Here is a 23,914-nt window from a genome sequence, read left to right as displayed (position 1 = left end):
TGCTGGGACCCCAGTTGAAAGGGGCAGAAACCCTGCATTCACACAGTTGGGATACAGGTGACCTGGGCGCCCCAGAACTCCTGGCAGCTGACGGATTTGTCCATGTTCACTCCTGTGTTCCGCATATTTCACACTTGATGGCGCTTTTTAGCTTCCCGGGAACATTGTTTAGTTCAGTGTTTGCTGCCTGACAGTGGGCAGGGAGGTTGTTTGGGGGGTGGGGGGCACTGCGAGGTGTGAGCTGAGGCTGAGCCCCACCTGCCGTGAGAGCCAGCTCCCCGTTCACATTCCCTGCTGCCTCCAAATGCAGCCGCCCTTGGGCTGTCCTTGGAGGACGCAGCCTGCGGGCCTGGCTCCAGGGCCCCCCGCACCCCTGCGACCAGGGCATTTTGCTCAGGCTGCTTCCCGGAGGGGCAGCCGGCAGGCCAGGTCTGGGGTGTAATTGTCTCTAATTAGCATTTCCCCCAGATGGAACATTCCCCAAGCCCCAGCCTTCAGCTGAGTGGTTCTCAGAAAAGCACAGAAATCATTTTCTACCTTTGAAGACATCAAAGGAAAGCAAAGGAAATTAGCCCGTTCTCATCGGTGTCTCTGGGCCAGCCTCACTGTGGCGTCTGGGTGGGGCCCAGCCTTTAGAGGCCCAGAGAGGTGTCTCTGAACCGCATAATCCCTGATGGGAAGATGAGCCAGGGGGGCCCAGAGCTGACCTGCTCACAGTCCCTCCCAGGCCCCCGTGTGGCCCTGTGGCTCCTCCCCACTGGGGGCTCTCCTGGGCCCCCGGTTACTCAACACCTTACCTGTGCTTCATCCCCCCACCTTTGTGAAGATACATCCTGGGGGCGGGGCCGAGTCTAGACTTTGTAAACTTTCCGTGTGGAGTGTAGCACTGCTTATGCAGCTTAAGGTCGTCGCAGAGCCGGAGAAGTCCCTGTTACTGTGACTTGATTCCCCAAATTTGTTTTTTAAGCGCCCTTTTCTGCCAATGTTCTAGACACTGTGGATGGAGACAGGGAAGTGCCTCTGAGCATTTGGAACTTTAATTCTAGTAGAGAGACTGACACTACACAGATTAAAAGGAAGAGGGTATGGAGAAAAGGGAGCCCTTCTGGTGCACTGATGGTGGGAATGTAAATTGGTGCAGCCACTGTGGAGAACAGCATGGAGGTTCCTTAACGAACTAAAAATAAAACTAGCATATAATCCTACAGTCCCATTCCTGGGCATAGATCCAGAGAAAACCATAACTTTAAAAGACAAGTGCACCCCAGCGATCGTGGCAGCACTAGGTACAATAGCCAAGACATGAACGCAACCGAAGTGTCCATCGATGGAGGGATGGATACAGATGATATGGCACCTGTATACGATGGAATGTTACTCAGCCAGGAAAAAGAAAGGATTAATGCATTTGCAGCCACATGGATGGACCTAGAAACTGTCATACTGAATGAAGTTAGTCAGACATAGAGAATGATCATATGATATCCCTTCTATGTGAAATCTTAAAAAAGGTACAAATGAACAGAAATAGAATCACAAATATGGAAAACAAGCTTATGGTTAACCAAGGGGGGTAAGGGGTGAGGGATAAATTGGAAGTTGGAAGACTGGGTTTGACAAATACACACTACTATATATAAAATTAGACTATAAAGTTGAACTATAAAGAAAGCTGAGCGCCAAAGAATTGATGCTTTTGAATGGTGGTGCTGGAGAAGACTTTTAAGAGTCCCTTGGACAGCAAGGAGATCCAACCAGTCCATCCTAAAGGAAATCAGTCCTGAATATTCATTGGAAGTACTGATCTTGAAGCTGAAACTCCAATACTTTGGCCACCTGATGTGAAGAAATGACTCATTTGAAAACACCCCGATGCTGGGAAAGATTGAAGGCGGGAGGAGAAGGGGATGACAAAGGATGAGATGGTTGGATGGCATCACCGACTCAACAGACATGAGTTTGAGTAAACTCCGGGAGTTGGTGACGGACAGGGAGGCCCGGCGTTCCCGCAGACATCAGCTCGCTTGTGGTCCTCCCTCAGGGCAGCTTGGCAAACCTCTGGGGCTCCTTCTAGACTTTCCTCACACCAGGCCCTGCCCCTCTTCCCACCTCTGTCCCTCCTCCTCTCCTCTCGGGGGCTGCCATGTCCCAGAGGAATGTGATCTCCCCCAGATCATTACCTGGGCTGAATTCAAACCGCTGCCTCCTGACACCTCCCTGGTCTCTGGAAGGTGGGATGTTGGGACAAAGGGGGTCCACGGGGGATGAGGGATGGGATGTGGGAGGCAGGGCCAAGGGACCTAGGTGGGCAGGCCACAGACCCCAGTCTGAGCTGAGCCCAGAAATCCAACTTCAAACCCCAAGCTAAGCAACCACTCGGTGTAAAGAAAGCCCGTATCCCAGCTAGAGGACAGGAGACTGGCAGGTACCAAGCCCCGAGGGGAGGCTGTGCCCACTCCCTGACCGCTCTCAGCACCCTGTAAGCTGCAGCCAAGGGCAGGAGAGGGTGTGATGAGGAAGATGCTGCCGACCACTCCAAGGCTGTTGAGAGAAGGTTTTTTGTGCAGGTCCCCAAATCCATGCTTCATTTGCCCTGAGTGTGCAGGAGAGCCAACCACCTCCCCACAGTTTGTAGGGGGTGAGCGGGCTCAGGCTACCGTCCTGTGATCTCTGTCGTCACCAGTCGCCCACTCAGAGTGACCCTCCGTGACCACCCTGGGAGAGTGGGTGGAGCCAGTGCCGGGTGCAGAGAGAGGGAGGGAGTGATGGAGGTGTTGATGCAACTGGCCAGCTCCTTGTCCCAACATCCCACAGAGAGAGACCGCTCTCTCTGGCTCCAGGGGTCCCCTGTCTGTGTATCCTTGTGTGGGTGTCCTGTGTGTGCACTGAGCATGTGAGAGGGTTGGGGGAAGGTGCTGTCCTGTCTCTGACACTCACACGCCTTTCAATCGTGTTCTCTGCACAGACAGGCCTGGCTGGCAGGTAGCATGCACAGGAGCCACGCGCCCAGACACGCCCTCACGCACAGTGTGGGGATGCCAAGTCCACCTCCCTCTGGGCCGCCAGGAGGGACCCCAACCCCGAGAGGAGGTCAGTGCAGAGTCCAGAGGGAACTTTTCTGATGTGTGAGGGGAGCCAGTTTCAGATCCAGCTGAACAGGGTAGCTTTCTCGCGCGTAGAGACCAGAGACCAGAGACTGGCGTGAGAAGGAAGGACCCTTCCCAGCACAGGAGCCTGGAGAGGAGGTGAGGGGCGGGTCCTCGCTCCTCGCCCCGCGGTGCTGAGGGCCTGCAGCGCCGCCAGCCGCCACCAGAGGGCGCAGCCCTGCTCACCGAGGCCGAGCACCGGGCGTCCGGCTCTGACTCGGCAGATGTGTTCAAACCGCACGGAGCCGAGGCGGGGGCTGAGGTGGGGAGCAGGGACCACAGCCAACCTCGGCTCCCTGAGCGCCCGGCCTCTGTGGAGTTAGGAAGACAAGCGCACACGGAGGAGGGACTGGGACTCGGTCCTCCACAGGCCCTGCAGGGTGTCCCCAGAGGCGGGCTCACGGTGCCTTGAACTGCGGCGGTGATTCTGTGGTGACGGACTCTCAGATCAGTATTCACAACAACCCTTACGATGGGCATCACCCCGTTTCCAGGCGAGGAAACAGGCTGCCCAGACGTATGGCCGGCCAGCAGTCATGCATCCATCTCTCAGTAGCTGACAAGGAACTCGAGATCAGAAAGCTGCCGATGGAGTCGGAATTCAGCACAGTGGTCCTCATAGCCTGCGAGGTGTCTCAGCCTTGATGCAGATGCTGAGGCCGGTAAGAGGGGATTCCTGGTGTGGAGGTTTGCCTCCAGCCCTCCAGCTCTGGAAGTGGTCTCCCCAAGAGATGTCACCTGAGATGGGGGGATATGAGCTCATCCATTGAAGTCATTGACCTCAATGCTCCAGCTTCAGTGTCCACGGAGGGGAAACACACACACGTGTGCACACACACACACACACACACATGCACACATATGAGCTTCCCTGATGGTTCAAGCAGTAAAAAATCCTCCTGCAATGCAGGAGACACAGGAGACGCAGGTTGGATCCCTGGGTAGGGACGATCCCCTGGAGGAGGAAATGACCACTCACTCCAGTATTCTTGCCTGGGAAATCCCATGGACAGAGGAGCCTGGAGGGCTACAGTCTGTGGGTCACAAAGGAGTCAGACATGACCGAGCACGCACTCACTATGCACACACATGTACATACGAGTGTATGTGTGTGTGTGTGTGCTGCAGGAGGGGTTGGAAATGCACTTCCTGACAGAGTGACTTTGAGTGAATAACATCACCTCTGAAGCTCTGCATTTTAACAGAAGGCTCCTAAGATCTTTCGGGGTTCTCATGAGCATGGGTGAAATGGAGCAGGACCCTAGGGTCCCTGTCCCCCATGTCCTCAGCCTGCCTTTTGTCTGTGGAAAGATTTTAGCCAAAAAATAAGTTTAATCAGAGAAGTGAGAACTTGCAAAAGCAAAGGAAAACAGTCAAAGGAAGTCAAATGATGATAGTTTACTCATTAAGCATAATCAAGGACCTTTGGTTCCTTCTCCAGGGCTATAGATAATATTCTGGGCCATATCCTGTGAGTTGTCTTTAGATACTAAATCCCCACCCGGTGGAGAATTTAACTCCATGATGACCGGACTGTAGCCTTGACAGAAGCTGCCACAATTCTGAGAACTGGCCTCAAGAAATGGAAACAAACTGATCCTAGAACTGAAGATAAACTGTACCTAAAACCATCATGAGGACACTGATCAGACTGCTGATGACCAATTTCAAGATGACTGTCAGAGTTGACTGTGCTGTTTCTGCAAGTAGCCCCCTCCCTCCACCTATAAAAGCTCTTGCCTACCATCAGTGAGGGGGAGTCGGCCTTTGGACAGGAGTCCACTCTCTCCATCCCAGGTGCTGGCCTCCAAAATAAAGCAAGCTTTTCTTTCCACCAACCCCACCCCTTATGGGCTTTTGATCGGCGAGCAGCCGGACCCACTCTCCGTTACATCGGGGCCTCCCTCCGCAAAGGGCTTGGCCCTTGGTGAAGGCTCAGTCTGCACGGGCAGTTCTTGTCCCCCAACCTCAGAAGGTCGAGCTGAGCAGAGGCACCGCTGGTCCCAGGACAGGCCGGGGACGCTAGGTCTAGCCACCGGGCCAGCAGCCCCACCCGGGCAGCCCGCTTTTGTTTTCAACCCAGCATTTTACAGACTTTTCAATTTCCCCCTCTGATTCTGGCTTCAGGCTGCCTTGCTGGTGTATTAATAATAAATTACAATGTATCGCGTAGGTCTAGCTCTTTGCTATAGTTTACTAAGCACTTTTACCTACAATATGCCACTTAATTCTCATGACTGCCGCAAGGTGAGGAAGCCACGGGTCTCAGGAGGCGGGGGACGGGCACAAGCTCAGAATTCACACCTTGGTGGTCCCTCCCCTGCCAGCCAGGATGGCCTGGGCCCTGGCCCACCAGCACACAGGTAGCCCTCTGTCCTGCTGACCCTGACGAGGTGCGGTGTGCCAGATACAGAGCTGTCTGCTGGACATCCGAGCAACATTTGAAAAGCACCAGGTACTACCAGTCCATCTGTCGTCTCCAAGAACGTCAGTGTCAGGACGGATGGAAACTAAGCAGATGTGAGGATGTATCCAGCCACATGGACGGTCAGCGGTGGGGACCTTGTGTTCGAGAAAAGACTGTGAGACAGACTGTGTGTGAGCTGACAGTGGACGCAGCTGGTATCTACGTAAATTTCCTGAACTTGATCACTCCTTTGTGATTACGTAAGAGAACGTGTGGTTCCAAGAAGCTGCAGAGCCAATGTGGGTGAGAGGCGCTCGTATGCTATTCATGTCACTTTTGTAAAGGTTCTAAACTCTAAAAAAATGTGCAATGAGCAGATATCTCAAGCAAACATATGTCTCTGATAACCAGCGTGCTGCCTGAAGGCCCATCAAATTTAGTTATAGAGATCATTCTGTAATTCTACATCATAGAGTCGTGAAGGTCATTTGATCAGATTTGCTTGCCCTTTCCCATGCATGCATGAGCGTGTAAATGCGTGTTCACACCCATGCACATCCAGTGCTGGGAGAACTCCAGGGCAGTCCTTCACCTGTGTGGGCACCTCTGCCCTTTACGTTTATTTTGTATCGAGCTAATGGTTCCCGTCACATGAGCCTATTGGTCTTGGCTCTACTGGATGTGCTCATATAGAAAACAGCTAATCCCAGAGTATTTGAAAACAGCAGTGTGTTCTCAGCATCTCAGTTCCTCTCCCAAGTTTTGCATATTTTAGGGCCAACATGGACCTCATAGTCTTCCCAGAGTCTCCTGTCAAAACTCAAATTCTGGGGACCTCCCTGGTGGTCTAGTACTTCTAATACAGGAGATGCCGGTTTGATCCCGGGTCAGGGAACTAAGGTCCCACAGCTCGTGGGGCAGCCAGGCCCGCATGCCACAGCTAAAGAACCCTGCATGCAAAAAAAGAAAAAAAGGGAGCAAAACCTCAAATTCCCCAGAATAGAAAGGGGCTCGAGCCCAAGGCTCTTATTACAAACGTTGGCCATGTCAGTGTCCCCAGACTGAGTGATACAAACCAGCTCGATAAGCACCTAAGAATCAAACCACCGAACCAAATATCTCTGCTGGAACTCTCACCCCAGCACGAAATAGTAGAGCAATCAAAACCCTTGCAGATTGTGAGTCTGGGTCCAGATTCCGGCTCATCAGGAGCCAAGCCAAGGTCTGAGCTTCCTCCTCCCAGAGCAGGGCCTTTCCTGGGAGGGTGCTCGGACTGAAAACACTTCATTCAAATTGAGTCACCTCCACAGGAGAGGCCACGTGAAGCCATGGCTGACTGGTGGACCTGCTCCTGCATCAGGTCCCCAGTGGGATGTCAGCGGAGGTGGGACTGTGGGTGGAGGGTGATGGTGAGCGATGCTTGGGCTTTGGGGCTAGAACTAGGTGTGGGCTTTATCTCCTCCAGGATTCGGTAGCTCTGAAAACTGAGAAAGCCACTCAACCTCCTGGGGCTTCAGTGTCCTCCCCTGGGATGCTGAGATAAAATGATCTCCCTTCCAGGGCTGTGATGAAAAATTGAAGAAAGTAAATGCAAAGCTATGTGGGTTTTCCAGGTGGTGCTGGTGATAAAGAACCCACCTGCCAATGCAGGAGATGGAAGAGGCCTGGGTTCAGTCCCTGGGTGGGGAAGGTCCCCTGGAGAAGGGCATGGCAACCCACTCCAGTATTTTGCCTGGAGGGTCTCCTGGACAGAGGAGCCTGGCAGGCTGTAGTTCATAGGATAGCAAAGAGTCAGACACAACTGAAGTGACTTAGCACGCACGTGGAGCTTAGTAGGCACCTAGCAAGTACCAGCTGTTAATGGATGTGGCCACCATTCCGGAAACATTATAAATGATGCAAATTTGGCAAATGACCACTCTGTGTTTTCAGCTATGTAAGAAACAAATTAATTATGATAATAACATCAATGAAAGCACATCATAGTCAGTAATAAGAATTTTAAAATGTGTTGGGAAAACAACCCATGATATATTGGGAAAAAGCCAAGACAACCAGTAGACAAACTGTGGCCAAACAGATGAGCTTCTGTGCTGTTTAATACACTTAATAAAACAGTGTAGCTTCCTGAAACTACTGTCTTGCCAAACTGAAATCTCCCAAGGGCTTAAACAGAAAAGATGAACGACTCTGTTCATCTTATACAAGAACTGAAGTCTGTGTGAGATGGTCCCATTGGCGACCAGGAGGTGAGGGTCGGGGGTGAGGGGTGATGTTTGCTCAGCTTACAGGGCTAAACATTTTAAAGATGGTACTGATGAACCTGTTCGCAGGGCAGCAATGGAGATGCAGACGTAGATTTGTGGACACGGTATGAGAAGGAGAGGGTGGGATGAATTGAGAGAGTAGCATGGGAACATGGACATTACCGTATGTAAAACAGATAGCCAGTGGGAATTTGCTGTGTGATGCGCGGGTGGTGCTCTGCGAAAACCTAGAGGGGTGGGATGGGGTGGGAGGTGGGAGGAAGGTTCGAGAGGGAGGGGACATGTGTATACCTGTGGCTGATTCATGCTGATGTATGGCAGAAACCAGTACAGAATCGTAAAGCAAATATCTTGCAATAAAAAGTTTTTTAAAAAGATTAGTTAAGCTTAAGTCTTGTATCTAAAAAAATAAGAGAGAGAGAGAGATTCTTGCTACAGAAAGAGTGAATGCATAGAATGGTAACTTTTTCAACACAGTCCATACTGGGGAGCTTTCTTTTCATGCAGTAAGTGAGTGAACTGTATTAAGATGCCGATGAAAGGAAAAAACATAAGAGCAAATCCCGTCAACCATGCCCTGCATTCAGAGCTCAGGGTGCCATCCACCCACCATCATTCTTGGGTGCAGGTCTGCGGCGGGAGTGAACTTAGGTGTCTGATGATCACAGCCCCTGGGAAGGTTCCCTCGCTCACCACTTTCAGAGACAACTTCACAAGTCACAGACTGGCAGTCAGCCTGGGAATGACAATGGGGACGTTCTTGCAGACGGGGGAACAATAGGTCTGGTTCTGTTACACTGAGCTAACACCAGATTCATCAGCAATAGAGAAAGCCTGTCATAATAGCAGCGAATAAGCTTAATGCAATGAAGCAACCCCATGCAAAGAGTCCCACCACCCCCAGACTGATCAGTGATTCACCAGCTGTCTGCGGCCTCCGCCTCTCTCAAGGACTGCTGAGGCCTGACGGGCTGTCCCGCTGGAAGGAACCAGAAGCACCGTCCATTTCCAGTTTGTCATTTTGCAGGTGACGAGACTCAGACCCGCGAAAGACATGGAGATGTTAAGTCACAAAAGACCGTAAGCTCTGAAAGGACTTGCATTCCTACGATAGCTTCCTCTTCTCTGGGAGCATGCCAGCCAGCCCAGGAGTGACCAGATGTCTTGTCTGGAGAAGGGAGGCTTTTAGGAATGGCTCATTTTTTCAATTAGGATCACTTTCTGGCTCTAATTCAAGCAGGGCCCAAGCAACTCCTGCAATACACCGGCTTCTATGGGAAACCGAATGTGGAATGCGGTGTGGCAGTACTCCGTTTGACCACAAGAGGGCGCCAGTGCCCTGTGCTAGGGTACGTCCCTACCTGATCGCCCATACAGCGTGTGTATATTTATTTTCAATGAGGTCAGGAGTATCAAGGTTGTAAAATAACATATTTTCACTTGTTTTCTTCCTACATCTCAGACATAGCTTTTCTGAAGTCAATTATCTCCCTGAGATGCTGTTCTCCCCACCCCCGTTCTATCTGAGCTGCCTTTCAACACATCAGAGTCTGACACCAATAGACTGAATTGGGGGTGGCGGCGGGGGTTGGGGGGTGGGGGGTGGGGATGTAGTTTCCCTGTTCGGGTGTTTTGTTTTAAAAGGCAGCCTGCAGACGTGAGGCCTCTGTTCTCCATTCCCATGGGTGAGGCCTAGAGAGGTGAAGGCAGTGACGGTGCCTGGGGAGCAGTCGGGGGTCAGCTGGGGGCCCCCCGAACAGGGCCTCCAGCTCTTTTTCTCTGGCGATGCTCTGGTTGAGGGACAGAGGAGCATTTCTGGAGAGGTCCCGACAGAGGCCAAAAGGGGAGCAGTGGGCAGACACCCCCAGAATGCTCTATGTCCGTATCTGGTGCCACACTTAAATGGAGGCTTTGCCCAGAGCTGGGTGACCAGGATGGTGAGGAGGCGGGAAGAAGGAACACGCATGTTCACACACAAGCGCACTTACACACACAGCACATACCTACACACACAGGCACGCACACACACACACGGCGGGCTGATGGCTTGCGGCTCTTGCAAAGCGCGGATCTGGAGCCTGGCTGGCTGACACCTGGGGAGCACGCGGTCCAAAGGCCACATGCTCCTTTCCGGGCAGGCCGCCCCGGCTTCCGTGTCCCCCGAGGCACTAGGGATCCCGTGGATCACTCCAAGCCCCACCCGCTGCTCACTCAGGACCCCTGAGCCACTCTGGACGAGTGTGCCCTGGATCACCGACAGCACAGTGGTCGGTGGGTCACCTTCTGGTCCATCACGTCCCCACAATTCATCTCAGAAATGCCCGTGGGTTTCTGACCCTGTCCATCCTCTCATCTGTCTAGATCTATTTTTAGGCTTCAAATAACAGTAGCTTCTTAATCGAGTGTGTGGTGATCTTCTCTGTTCTGAGGGAAAATCTCATCACACAGCCTTACTTTTGGGGCTGGGAAGAGGCAGTCAGAGGGCATCCATGGGTATTTCAATTTCATAAACCTCTCCTGAGCTCCTACCAGGTAGCAGGAGAACTAAAACCTAAATAGGCTCATGTCCATTTCCTAAAAGTTCTGGGAATCTAGTGGACAAGAAAAATAAACACCAACACTGCTGTCTCATTAAGGCCATCCTAGAGCTATGGGGACCCACTCCAGTGTTCTTGCCTGGAGAATCCCAGGAACGGGAGAACCTGGTGGGCTGCCGTCTATGGGGTCGCACAGAGTCGGACACAACTGAAGTGACTTAGCAGCAGCAGCAGCAGCAGAGCTATGGGGACAAACATGGGGAGCTGGGGTTAGGAGGGCATCCTAACCCTGATCCTGAGCCCAGGAACTTCTGCCATCAAGGGTGCCAATTCTAGAGTCCCTGGACCTCAACCTTCAAAGGGGCCTCAGCCCCCAAACCGAGAAATAGCGCTGCCTCAACCAGCCGCCCTGTCTTCAATCAGGACTGGGCTGTCTGCATTTCTGATGTCTTTTTGATCAGCTACTGTCATTAAAAGCACTTCGTCACCCTCTGGTGACTTCCGGATTTGCGCCAGCCTTAACTTCTTACACCTCTGACTCCTGGCCAGTCTCACAAGCCAAGCCGCTTGCCAGCCCCGTCACGTCGCAGAGATGCCCTGTCCAGCATGGGCTCTGGTGTGTGTGTGGGCAGGGGGAGGTTGGTGAGGGTCCCGCGGGCCCCACCCACTGCACCACCAGCTGCAGAGTCCAGAGCGATTCCACCACCTCCTCTGCAAAGCCCAGAGCTGACAAGCCGAGTGCAACAGGAGCCATGAATTAGTCCCCTGAACGTGCAGGTGATTTAGATGGAAGGAGATGGAAGGGGACAGGTGCCCGGCCCTCCATAAATACTGCGCAGCCGCGGGGTGGGCTGCAGCGGGGAGAGAAGCCAGATAACACCCCTGAGAGCAGAGGGGGCAGGACTGGCCTTCCAGGCTGATTACGCCTCTGCCTGAGGGGGCAGAGACAGCTCCACCTTGAAAGTCATAAAGCTGCTGAGGGTAGAGCTCACCTGGAGAGGCAGGGAGCCAAGCCCTATCCAGCAGAGCCTTGAGCAGAGCCTTCTGTGGGGGCCCTGGCCCTTTTGTGTGGAGAGAGCAGGGGGACACGGTGGGTGGGATACAGGTGACGGGCGTTCAGAAAGCTGGGCAGAGAGAAAGATCAGAGAGGGATGGGAAGGGGGCCGATGAGGGCGAGCTGAAAGGGGAGGGGCCGGGGTTCCAGCACTATGGGGACCCCCGGGCCCTCGGGGTTAGCATCTAGCCGGACACCTACACAACCTACATCTGACCTATGGCATCTACACAAGCCCTCGGGGAGGGCTGCGATCTCCACTCCCTGCACTGCCCGGGCAGGTTCAGAAACATCTAGTGACCTGCCACGTCCGTAGTAGCTCAGGTACCCACATTGCAATGCTCCCCAGCTCCCAGCAGGAGACCTCACTGACCCTGCAGGCCCCTCCACAAGGACCCAAACAGCAGGATTCCCTTCTTCCTTAAGGCTGAGTATCTTCCACGGTATGGATGTGCCGTGTTTCCTTTGCCAATTAATCCCCCATGGACATTTAGCTTGTTTCCACATCTTGGCTACTGTGAATAATTCTGCCATGATTACTATCCTAAGTGAAATAATCTGGACGCAGAGAGACAAATACTGTGCAATCCAAAATAGTGGAAGTCACGGGGAGGCGGATGTGGGGAGATGCTGGCCAAAGCGTGCAGTTTTGGTTATCAAGATGAGTGAGTTCCAGAGACCTGGCATGCAGCAAGGTGACTGCAGTTGACGGCATCCTATCCCGCACTTGGAATTTGCTAAGAGCAGATCCTAAAGGTCCTCATCACACACAACATGGTCACTGTGTGAGGTGATGGATGCCTTAGCTTGATTGCGGGCATCCTTCCACAATGTATTCATACATCAAACCATCAGGCCATACACCTTCCTTATATATAAATTTTATCTGTCAATCACACCTCAAAAAAGGCTTCCCAGGTGGCGCTAGTGGTAAAGAACCCGCCTGCCAATGCAGGAAAACTAAGAGATGTGGGTTCCATCCCTGGGTCAGGAAGATCCCCTGGAGAGAGGCATGGCTACCCACTCCAGTATTCTGGCCTGGAGAATCCCACGGGCAGAAGCGCCTGGTGGGCTACAGTTCATGAGGTTGCAAAGCGTCAGACACAGCTGAAGCAACTTAGCACGCATGCAGACACACACAAAGCTTAAAAAAATAAAAGCTCGTTTTAGAGCAGTAAGAGGGGGGTGGAAGGGAGCAGGAGGGGGGAGTGGCCCTGGCAGTCCTTTCCCAAGCTGGGTCCCCTCCTTCTGCCCAGACAGCAGACCTTGTACAGCCTTTCACACCCCCACGACCACGGAGCCAGCGATGAGCGGACAGAGAAGCTGCCCAAAGCAAGCCCTGCCTTCCCGGCAACCCTCCTACAGCTCCCAGAATGCACAAGAGGAGAACAGCCACAGAATCAGAGACAAGCGCAGGCAATTGTTCTTTAGTGGAAAAAAGAAAGAAAAAAATTAGATTTGGGCAGCAAGATTTTTTTTTTCTATATTTTCCCCCCATGGGTTCACTTTACGTAAAGCCCAAGAGCCCAGTTTTTGCCCAAAGGGGAAGCTGGAAGAGGAGAGGGCACTTTTGGGGGGCATCCATCTTCTCAGATGATGCAACCCAATGTGATCGCTTAATAGTGACTCGTTTTAATAGCCTACAAATGAGAAGTTGGAGACAATTAAAACTCATTCCCAATTAATTGGTTTTTTCTTCTCTCATTACCAAGAGTTGCCAGTCAGATGACAACCAAGCCTTAGAAACAAAGCCGCCTGCAGCCTCTGCTTCAACGGTGCCACCTGGAAGGAGGCTCGGAACCTTCCAGCCTCTGGGCTTCAGACTCCCGGGTCTGCAGCAAAGGATTCCCAGCCCCTCCGTGGGCAGGAGGGAGCAAACATCCTTAGAAGCTCAGGAACCTCTAAGCCGTGAAGTCACGGACAAGTTTATTACCAGACGCTGCCGAGGACTTTTTTTATAGTTTTTAATTCTGGCTTATTTACTCTTGGGAGTAATGGCCGCAGCAAAGCACATTTATTACTGACTCAGTCTCTGCTCTGGTTCTGAGCGAAGGCCTCCTCCCTCTCCTCCCTTCCCTTCTGGGCACCTCCCCAAATTCCAGATGATAACCAGCCTGAGATGACAGCCCTTCAAGGGCCTGGCACTCGCCCCCTGGGGACACTGGCAGGCAGGTGCCTCTCTCTCCCTCATCCCTGCTCCAAGAGAACTGCCCCCAACGCCCCATACCCTTGCCAGCCCTGTAGCCTTGAAACTACACATCACGACACGTGCTGACGGCATTCACCCAGCACTTAATAGGTGCCAACCAGACTTAACCCTCACCAAGAGCCCTCTTAACCAGAGACCTCGCTCTCAGCAGTTCTCTGATCAGACAAACAAATAAGCAGAACAACAGGCTAAGTAAGTTTTCACACAGAGCCAGGACCGAAACTTTGCTGACCCGTCTCTCTGGTTCCTGCACAGTTTTGATCTCTAGCTCTCGTTTAGGATGCTGGAGTCACTGGGAAAACCCTGACCTTGCCCCCTCTCTCTCTCTGACCTGGGAGAAGAGTCCCGTTGAACTCCTGGCCTCATCTGGCTCTAATGGCCCCGAGTGGATGGCTCTGAATGGCCAAGCCAGAGAGACAGAGAGGCTGCAGGTCACAGAGAGGCGGGGCTGGGACGAGACCCTGAGGTTGCAGGAGATTTGAGAAGGGGTCGCTGTAGAGAGCGGGGCCGGTCCCCAGGCTCCCACCGCCAGCCGGTCTTCCCAGGATGAGAGTTCTCAGTGAACCTTTACTTTATTGTTATTGGTGTTGGTTGAAATGCCTGTGATAACTGGGAGATATTTCTTAGGAAGCCAAATAATGGGATGCATTTCCAGCCTGGCTTTATAATTAATGTTTGCATCATTTATCTTTCGTGGAAAGATTATTCTGACTAACGAGGTTCTGGGCCACTAATTCATTACACTGCCTTGTCACTTCCTGCTCCTTCTTATTACCCAGAAATAGACTCATTAGTCAGAGTTCAATGACAGGGAGAAATTGTCTTCGTTAATTTAATTCCCTCACTCATTCTGGGCCCCATGTTTGTCCGAAATTGGGGACAAGAAGGGGGAAACATTAGTTGTCTCAAGTCTTTGCTTCTGTCTCATTATCCCTTCCACCTTGCTCCTGTTCAATAAGAAAAAGGCCTGGGCAGCTCAGAGAAGTGGCCTCAAAGGCACTGCCCTTTCTCAGCTCAAAGCTGTAAGTGATCGGTGAGGGGACATCGTCCAAAGGTTTAGACACTTGTAACACATAATCGAGGTGCTGGGGTTTTTTAACCTCAATTCTCAACTTGTAACATATAATCGAGGTGCTGGGTTTTTTTTTTAAACCTTAGTTCTCAATTTGTAGTATTTCCTAGAAGGGAATTCTTTTGAATACCCAAGCATCATCTCCAATATATATATATATATATATATATATATATATATATATATTAGCATTTACTATATAACTTAATATAATATTGATACATAATTATATAGAATATTGATGTGTAATATATATTACACATTATATACAGATTGTACCCAGGCAGGTATAGAGATATGACACAGTATCTATATGATGCTGGGAGTTAGACAGACATGAGTTCATGTGGGTGCTGTGTGTCTTTACGGCAGATGCTTCGAATCTCTGAGCTGCACTTTCTCACCCACAAAACAGGAATGCCAATAGCTATCTCTTGTTATCTTTAGGACTGAGCTCCATGAGGCAGCAGAGCAGTTCACGCAGTGTGCTAGGACTGTTAAGAACTTGGAGGAAAGGTGCTCTTGGAGTTAGACTAATCCAGACTCAGGCAGTGGGAAGGGGAATGTCTTCAAGCAGAGCTCTGGAGCTGGTGCATGTGGAAATAGCTAAGGATGCCCCGGCCCACCCCGACTGTCTGAGCGGAGATCTCCGGGCTCAGGGCAAGGGCAGCAGTGGGAATGTCAGCTGGGACTTCTCGGCTGTCACGCGGCCTCTGCCTGGAGGTCACAGGCTTCTCCCCTGCCAGGGAGTCAGAATGCGTGTGCTTGCTGAGTGTGTTTACTCATCCTTAGGTCTGCTGACCTGGGAGGGTGTGTTATAGGCAAGGCTCCATGTCCAAACAGACCAGGACACTGGCAGAACAACTGACCACCCCCTACCTTTCAATGCCTGTATGTTTGTGGTGCATGATATGTTCACACTCAATATCTCACCCTCAATGATGTAAATAGGTATAAGTGAATACTTCAAGCTTGGCCACAATCGTCTGTGAATTTCGTTTAAATAGAGGAACACCTGGAGATGAATGGAGGCAGGCTGGGGATGGGGTGTGGACCTGTCATGACCCGTGATCAAGGCAGTCCTTCTTCCCAAGCCAAGAAGGTTGAGATCTGACAAGTGTCAATCAAGGGGGTGACGAGTGGGAAGTTCACAGGTCTCCATTCAGGCCCTGGCTTAGAGGTTGATGTACTCAACGATCCCAGGCACAGAGCCCTGAGACTAGCCTTGTTTCTAATCACCAGATAAAAAGGCCAGATTAAATGAAGTGTCCTGGGTGAACGTTTAGCACAATGCCTAGCACACACTAAAATCACAATATTATATATACACTTGGTTTTTATCCCTATCACTATTAAGAGAAATAATAAGAAGTAGAGAACTGGATGTTGAGCCTTATGCTACAATATTTGTTGTTTATTATCAATCAGTTCTCAACACAGCAGTGAGATACATGTCAAACCCATTTTACAGATGAGAAAAGTGGGGATTAAAATGGTAACTAGCCAAAGGTCAGGAGAATGGGGGCTAGGGATTTGACCTGCGAGTCTGCCTATTTTCTGCAGCCCATGGGAGCTTCTGTTGTTTCCAGACACCTGTGCTGTTTCTTGCCCTGTCTGGGTTCTCTTGCATGGTCTGCTGTAAGATGCACCTCAGACTGGGTGGCTTAAACAGCAGAAATGTACTTCCTCACAGTTGTGGAGGTGAGAAGTCCAAGATCAAGGTGTCTAGGGGGTCAGTTTCATTCTGAAGCATCTCTAGATGGCCATGTTCTCCCTGCGTCCTCACCTGTGCATGTCTGTGTCCGAACCTCTTCTTGTAAGGAAATCAGTTAGACTGGGCAATGGCCCACTCCTATGACCTCCTATTTACTCCTGTTTACCTGACCTACCCCTTAAAGGGCCTGTCTCCAAAGACAGTCACATTCTGAGGGGCTGGGGGTGAGGGCTTCAACATATGAAATTCAGAGGGGACACGAGGTATCGCACAATAGTGACCGCAGATTTCCACTAAAGCTCTGTGTCCTTCACTTGCCCTGGGATCTATTCCTGGCTTTTCACATCTGTGCAGTGACTGTGTATCTACAGTCTTTTTTGCCCCATGGTACTGAAGAGGCTTTTCCTCTGAATGCTCAGGCAAATGTCAGGATTAAGAGCCCTCGCTCCAGAGCTGAGAGGTGGGAAGGTTACATAAGAGAGTGGCCGCCCCAAGAGTCAGCCTTCAGAGGAGGTTCTCTCTCAATCCCCCCAAGGCCAGAAGGGGCTGTGTGAATGCCACTGGCAGACACAGAAAGCCCTGGGAGCCCAGTTTTCCCAACTGCACGTGGGTCCCCAAACATCATCTTCAGAAAGCATGGGTCCTGTCCCTGGTGCCAAGTAGTTGCAGGAAGGACATGAGGTCTGGGAGAACCAGGCAGCTGCAGGAATTCCAAGTAGGTGCTAAGCAGCTTCAGTCCCTATTCATTTCTCTCCGTTCAACTGGTCACAAAAGATGGTGACCTGTGTAAGAAGGTGGCTTTTAAATATTGCTGGAAAAAGAAAATGTTCTAATCCAAAAGAATGATGTAAGAGAGCCAAACCTACCTTCCAACTAACTCCCTCCTGTAACCTTTGGCTTTGGGGGATAATGAACTTCATCTCATATCCACTCGTTTAGTTTTGTTCTACTAAGGTGCTCAAATTAACATATAGGAAGGAGAGACGGGATTGGAAACGCGTGGCCTGCACATTCATTTGGTACCTGGCACGTGGGGGGAGACAGCTGGAGAGAGGGGGAATTTAATTTCCTGGGGCCCACATGTCTCTGAGTGATTGGCAGGCTAATTTTGCTCTCCACTAGGCCTGGTATTGAAAGGAAGTGAAGACTCAGGAAGCTGCCAAGAACTGTTCTTTACTGTTGGCAAAAATTCTAGACTTCATCAGAAAAATCAAGAACTCGGATTAGAGATCTGGGGAGCCAGGACAGAAGGGGACTGTTCAGGTAAGGATAATGGGCAGGTATGGTCAGAGCATCCTTTCCTAGGTGCCATTCTCTGATGGGGTCTCCTACTTAGCTTTTGAAATGGTGCTGTACTTGATAATGCCTTTGTCGTGATGTGAGAGGCTCAGGGAATTAAATCAATTGTCTGGAGTCATCAGAGATTTAACGGCAGATTCAGGCCTCAAACCCCAGTTCTGCTAAGCCTGTGCCCAATTCTTTTCCATTGCTCTGTGCTGGCTCCTCCAAGGCCATGTCCAGAAGGTGCCTGCTTGGTCCAGAGTTGGATTGATCTAAAGAGCTAGAAAGAAGCAGCCCAGTTTAAAGGTTTAAAGGTTCCCCTCCCTGCCTCCCTGTCCTCTTCTGGGAGAGTTTAAGTGCTCTATGTGATACACAACAGTTAAAACCACCGCATCACAGTGAGAGAGCTACAGCATCAAATTCAGGTTCAAGGTCAAGTGACCTTGGGCAACATTATCTCACTTCCTCATTTGTAAGAAGAAGATGATAACACCAACATCATAGGATCGTTTTGAAAATAAAATATGAGAGAGAGAATGGTTTCGCATGGTGTCTGAAATTCATGAAGGTTAGCTTTAAAGGAATGTCACAGAATGGTCCTTGTCAGAAATGTGGGATTTCCTGCTGGCCTCAAAGCAGGCCTTGCAAAAGTGGCAGAGGAGGGGCTGTGGAATTTGACCCCTCACGCTCATCACTGCCTTCTGACACCCAGAGACCTCAAGGTCCAAGAAGCACATACTCCATCCCACAGCCTGTCCCTCATCTCCAGAGCTGGTGCAGATGGACAGAGTGGTCAAGGAAGGCCTCAGGGCCCAGAGTGGAGAGAAAAACAGGGAAGGAGGTCAATGCTGGACCCACATGGTTAACTGTTGCCCGCCCCTCCACGGGGCACTCACGATGGGAAGGGGGACGTACAACAGATCCCAAAGCCAAGGAAGAAACTGGCTTTCAGGGACGAGGCTGTGAAGTAAATACAGCAACTGGACCAGGCGATGGGGAGGTGATGGGGGAGAGGAACAGAGTGTGTGGGGTCTTTTGGAACAAGAGAGAGAGGGCAGAGCTGGTTCTCAAAAAGATCTTTACTGTTTGTCACCTTTCAAAGGCAAAATCGCAGCTTGGTGTTTTTGCATCTAAAAATATGCATTTGTGTGTTGCATGTGCAAGTGTCGGCATGTTTGGGGATGTATGTGTGTGCAAGCATTGCCCGTTCATCCTCCGATTCCAGAGGGCACACGAGTGCTGCCAATGTGTTGTTTATAAGGCAGGTGCAAATGGAATTTTATCCTCCTGGTTCCGAGAGTCCCAGCATATGGAAACTATTCAAATACATTCATTGTACTTATATACTCTGTGGAAATGTTTCCTGTGAAATTAACATATACCCCGTTACCTCCTTATTAACAGAAAATTCCAAGGCACTGACTTCATCCACTCCAACAGCCTGACTTCTCAGCAGCCCTTCCCTCTGAGCCCACAAGTCAAACTACGGTGTCCAAAGGGGAAGCCTGGGGGTGAACGCAGTCCCTTCCCACCCACCCAATATCTGCCATCTGCATAAAAGGCAGACTATCCAGATGAAGGATTATGTCACAGCCCTTGTTCTGTTGACAAATTCTAGAAGAAGATGAATTTTCCAAAAGTCAGTCACTCAATTGACCTTGATCCAAAGGTACAATCTGCTTTTTGTGAACAAGGGGCCTTAGGAAGCCCTCCAGCTTAGAACCCCATCGTGTGTTGCCTGCCAGGCAAGATGCTAGCGTTGCTTCTTGACTGCAGTTTCTCTGCATTTTCAAAGCAGGACAGGGTGAACGGAGCTCTGTTGTGGACTAGGATCCCAATAGATGTAGCCTAATTTTTCCCATTTTGCAGGACAAATACCAACAAGTTTTCTTGGCCCGTCTACAGCACTGAAAGTACAACTGGGATCAGTGAGAATATAATTATATAATAAAAGACCTCAAGATTGGGATAGGATGTCACGAAAAGAGATGCATGGTCATTTTCCATATAGAATCAATTTCAGAGAAAGACGTTGTATTTTGAGTTTTCTTTTTTTGTTTGTTTTCTTTGTTGAAATGGAGGAAAAGAGAATTAACCCACGGTGTAGCAAACATTTAGACATGGCATCAAATAGCTTAAATAACAGATTCTAGTATTTTTGCCTCTTTCTAACATTTCTAGGGACTTCAGATTTGCCTCCTGTGTGTGGAGAATTTTCCCCTCTGAGTGCCACAGATTGAAGTGGTTTCTACCTTTGTCCCCTTCCTCCTAACCTCCCCCCACCCAGTCAACTCTATTTATCTCCCTTAATTGGGCATGATAAGACCATACACTTTAAATATTTTTATTGAATTGAGCTGTGTGTCCTTCACCTAGATTAACAGACCGCTAAACAGAAGGCTTTACATTTCCTTCTTTCTTTAAAAAAAAAAAAAAGTACATGTCGACAGAGCCGTCAATCAATTATTTCAGTGGATCATTCGCAAGTTATAGGAGAAATTAGAAGTTCTTCCGCTTTCATCTTAGGGAAGAGGGATTGAATTTCAGGAGAGTAGAAAACCCAAACTCATCTTGAACTTCAAAACACCTTCCCTGAATGACCAACTCATCTGTAATAAGTCAGCCTCCAGCTTTAAGACTCAGCTTAGCTTCAGGCTCAGGAGAAAAGAAGTGCTGTCGTAGCCTCCGAGACCACAGGAAAATACGTCCGCGGTAATAAACAGACCTGGCGATTAAGTAAATGATTCTCAATGTGCCGGAGGGTCTCAGTTTCCCCACAAATCTCCTTCCTGTCCAGAAATTTCCATGCTGTTTGCAGTCCCATCACAACAGGCATGTTCACCTTCCGAATTCCTGATCCTCCTCCGGGATGTTCTGTCTATCCAGACGCAATCCCATCCTTCCCTACCCACTCCACCAGCACCCCACCAGGTGCCCACTGCAACGCAGCTGATACACGGAACCAGGACACGAAACCAACCCCTAACAGGGAAAGACTCCTTGGAGACAGCCCCGAGCATCCACTTTAGAGAACAGACCTCCTTCCAGGAGCAAAGGCTTCTACATCTCAGAAACCACAGCCATGGCCCGGACCTCCAGACCTGGGGAAAGGCATTCACCGTCGCTCCGGGCGCCTCCCCCTCCCTGTCTGCGCGAAGGACAGTGATCTCGTGGGCACCTACCTGTACCGCCCTCGACGCCACCTCTTCCCACCTTCCCCGTTTCCTTCCGATCATTTTATTTTCCACTTTAAAACCATCCAACTTTGCCTTGGGGATGAGCAGAATGAAATGTCACTTACCTATAAAGAGAGAAACAGAAGAGAAAGCCATGCATCACATTACACACAAGGTCTTTGAAATCAAGGCCAGCCTTCCGACTTTGAAACTGGAACAGTGAGTGGGTATTCTTTCTTCCTCCCACCTTTCTATATTTAATGAAACTGGGGATTTTGCAAGAAGCCCATCCCTCGGGCCCAGCCTCCCCTCAAGATTTCCTTTGGTTTTGTGGCGGCTTCCTGTCCCTCCCTGCCACCCTGGCCTTGCACTGCCTGCTCCCGCTCTTCACTGAGGAAGGGGCGGGAGGATGAGAGAGGAGCAGACACCAGAGACCAAGGGAATGGGACGTGAGGATGAGGCTGTGCAGTGCATGGGGCCTGTCCTCTCGGGGGAGGAGGCATGGGGACCTGGGGCCAGGGCTGGTGGGCCTAGCCGGGGGAAGGGTCAGAGTACAGGAGACAGGGATCAAGACCATCCCCGTGAAAAGAAATGCAAAAAGGCAAAATGGCTGTCTGAGGAGGCCTTACAAATAGCTGTGAAAAGAAGAGAAGCAAAAAGCAAAGGAGAAAAGGAAAGACATTTCCATTGAATGCAGAGTTCCGAAGAAGAGCCAGGAGAGATAAGAAAGCCTTCCTCAGCAATCAATGCAAAGAAATAGAGGAAAACAACAGAATGGGAAAGACTAGAGATCTCTTCAAGAAAATTAGAAATGCCAAGGGAACATTTCATGCAAATATGGGTTCGATAAAGGACAGAAACGGTATGGACCTAACAGAAGCAGAAGATATTAAGAAGAGGTGGCAAGAATACACAGAACTGTACAAAAAGGATCTTCACGATCCAGATAATCACGATGGTGTGATCACTCACCTAGAGTCAGACATCCTGGAATGTGAAGTGAAGTGGGCCTTAGAAAGCATCACTACGAACAAAGCTAGTGGAGGTGATGGAATTCCAGTTGAGCTATTTCAAATCCTGAAAGATGATGCTGTGAAAATGCTGCACTCAATATGCCAGCAAATTTGGAAAACTCAGCAGTGGCCACAGGACTGGAAAAGATCAGTTATCATTCCAATCCCAAAGAAAGGCAATCCCAAAGAATGCTCAAACTGTGCACAATTGCACTCATCTCACACGCCAGTAAAGTAATGCTCAAAATTCTCCAAGCCAGGCTTCAGCAATAAGTGAACCGTGAACTTCCAGATGTTCAAGCTGGTTTTCAAAAAGGCAGAGGAACCAGAGGTCAAATTGCCAACATCCGCTGGATCATTGAAGAAGCCAGAGAGTTCCAGAAAAACATCTATTTCTACTTTATTGACTATGCCAAAGCCTTTGACTGTGTTGATCACAGTAAACTGTGGAAATTTCTTAAAGAGATGGGAATACCAGACCACCTGACCTGACTCTTGAGAAACCTATATGCAGGTCAGGAAGCAACAGTTAGAACTGGACATGGAACGATGGACTGGTTCCAAATAGGGAAAGGAGTACGTCAAGGCTATATATTGTCACCCTGCTTATTTAACTTATATGCAGAGTGCATCATGAGAAACGCTGGGCTGGAAGAAGCACAAGCTGGAATCAAGATTGCTGGGAGAAATATCAATAACCTCAGATATGCAGATGACACCACCCTTATGGCAGAAAGTGAAGAGGAACTTAAAAGCCTCTTGATGAAAGTGAAAGAGGAGAGTGGAAAAGTTGGCTTAAAGTTCAACATTCAGAAAACTAAGATCATGGCGTCTGGTCCCATCACTTCATGGGAAATAGATGGGGAAACAGTGGAAACAGTGTCAGACTTTATTTTGGGGGGCTCCAAAATCACTGCAGATGGTGACTGCAGCCATGAAATTAAAAGATGCTTACTCCTTGGAAGGAAAGTTATAACCAACCTATATAGCATATTAAAAAGCGGAGACATTACTTTGCCAACAAAGGTCCATCTAGTCAAGGCTATGGTTTTTCCAGTGATCATGTGTGGATGTGAGAGTTGGACTGTGAAGAAAGCTGAGTGCCGAAGAATTGATGCTTTTGAACTGTGGTGTTGGAGAAGACTCTTGAGAGTCCCTTGGACTGCAAGAAGATCTAATCAGTCCATCCTAAAGGAGATCAGTCCTGGGTGTTCACTGGAAGGACTGATGCTGAAGCTGAAACTCCAATACTTTAACCACCTCATGCAAAGAGTTGATTCATTGGAAAAGACCCTGATGCTGGGAGGGTTTGGGAGCTGGAGGAGAAGGGGACGACAGAGGATGAGATGGCTGGATGGCATCACCAAATTGATGGACATGAGTTTGAGTAAAGTCCGGAGGTTGGTGATGGACAGGGAGGCCTGGCGTGCTGCGATTCATGGGGTCGCAGAGAGTCGGACATGATTGAGCAACTGAACTGAACTGAACTGAACTGAATGCTGCATTCAATCCCCTAAGAGCTTTCCATTCAAGAAGTTCTGCCGAGGTCAGAGTTGTGGTCAGATACCTTCAGGAAATATGTTCCCTCTCCCTGCATTCTTTGTGGCCACATCAGTCTAGTGAAGACATAGAGAAGGTCTGCAATGAAGAGCCAAGCTTGAATTTTTCTTAAAAGTATTTGATGCAGAAACTTTTTTTTCTACACCCAAAATGGGCTTCCCAGGTGGCAGTCATGGTAAAGAACCTGCCTGCCAGTGCAGGAGACGCAAGAGATGTGGGTTTGATCCCTGGGTCGGGAATATCCCCTGCAGGAGGAAATGGCAAGCCACTCCAGGACTCTTGCCTGGAGAATCCCATGGACGGAGGAGCCTGGTGGGCTACAGTCCATGGGGTCACAGAGTTGGACACGACTGAAATGACTTCGCAGTCACACACGATCTAACACACTCTTCTCGGCTTCAGAAGGATGGTTGTGTTGTTACTGTTTTTATGGGTGTTACACTGTGAATAACCGATGGGGTTTCATCACAGGCGGTGG

The 23,914-nt window shown here is 50.0% G+C and overlaps 1 protein-coding gene across 2 annotated transcripts in view; it reads right to left on the bottom strand.

Moving 5' to 3' along the window:
* NTM (neurotrimin) overlaps positions 1-23,914 on the bottom strand; it is a 925,228-nt gene that overhangs the window by 626,967 nt on the left and 274,347 nt on the right. Inside the window, exon 1 of one of the 2 annotated variants that reach the window (XM_061157564.1) lies at positions 20,870-20,908. The exons of the other annotated variant lie outside the window; for it this stretch is intronic. The gene's annotated coding sequence lies outside the window, so the exon portion shown is untranslated. Of the gene's footprint in view, positions 1-20,869; positions 20,909-23,914 lie in introns of those variants that run through there. 2 annotated transcript variants of the gene reach the window in all.

The sequence above is a fragment of the Dama dama genome, chromosome 2, assembly GCF_033118175.1.
Source record: "Dama dama isolate Ldn47 chromosome 2, ASM3311817v1, whole genome shotgun sequence".
NCBI classification, from domain to species: Eukaryota; Metazoa; Chordata; class Mammalia; order Artiodactyla; family Cervidae; genus Dama; species Dama dama.
The sequence above is the reverse complement of the archived record's forward strand: the minus strand, read 5'-3'. Positions and strand labels throughout refer to the sequence as shown.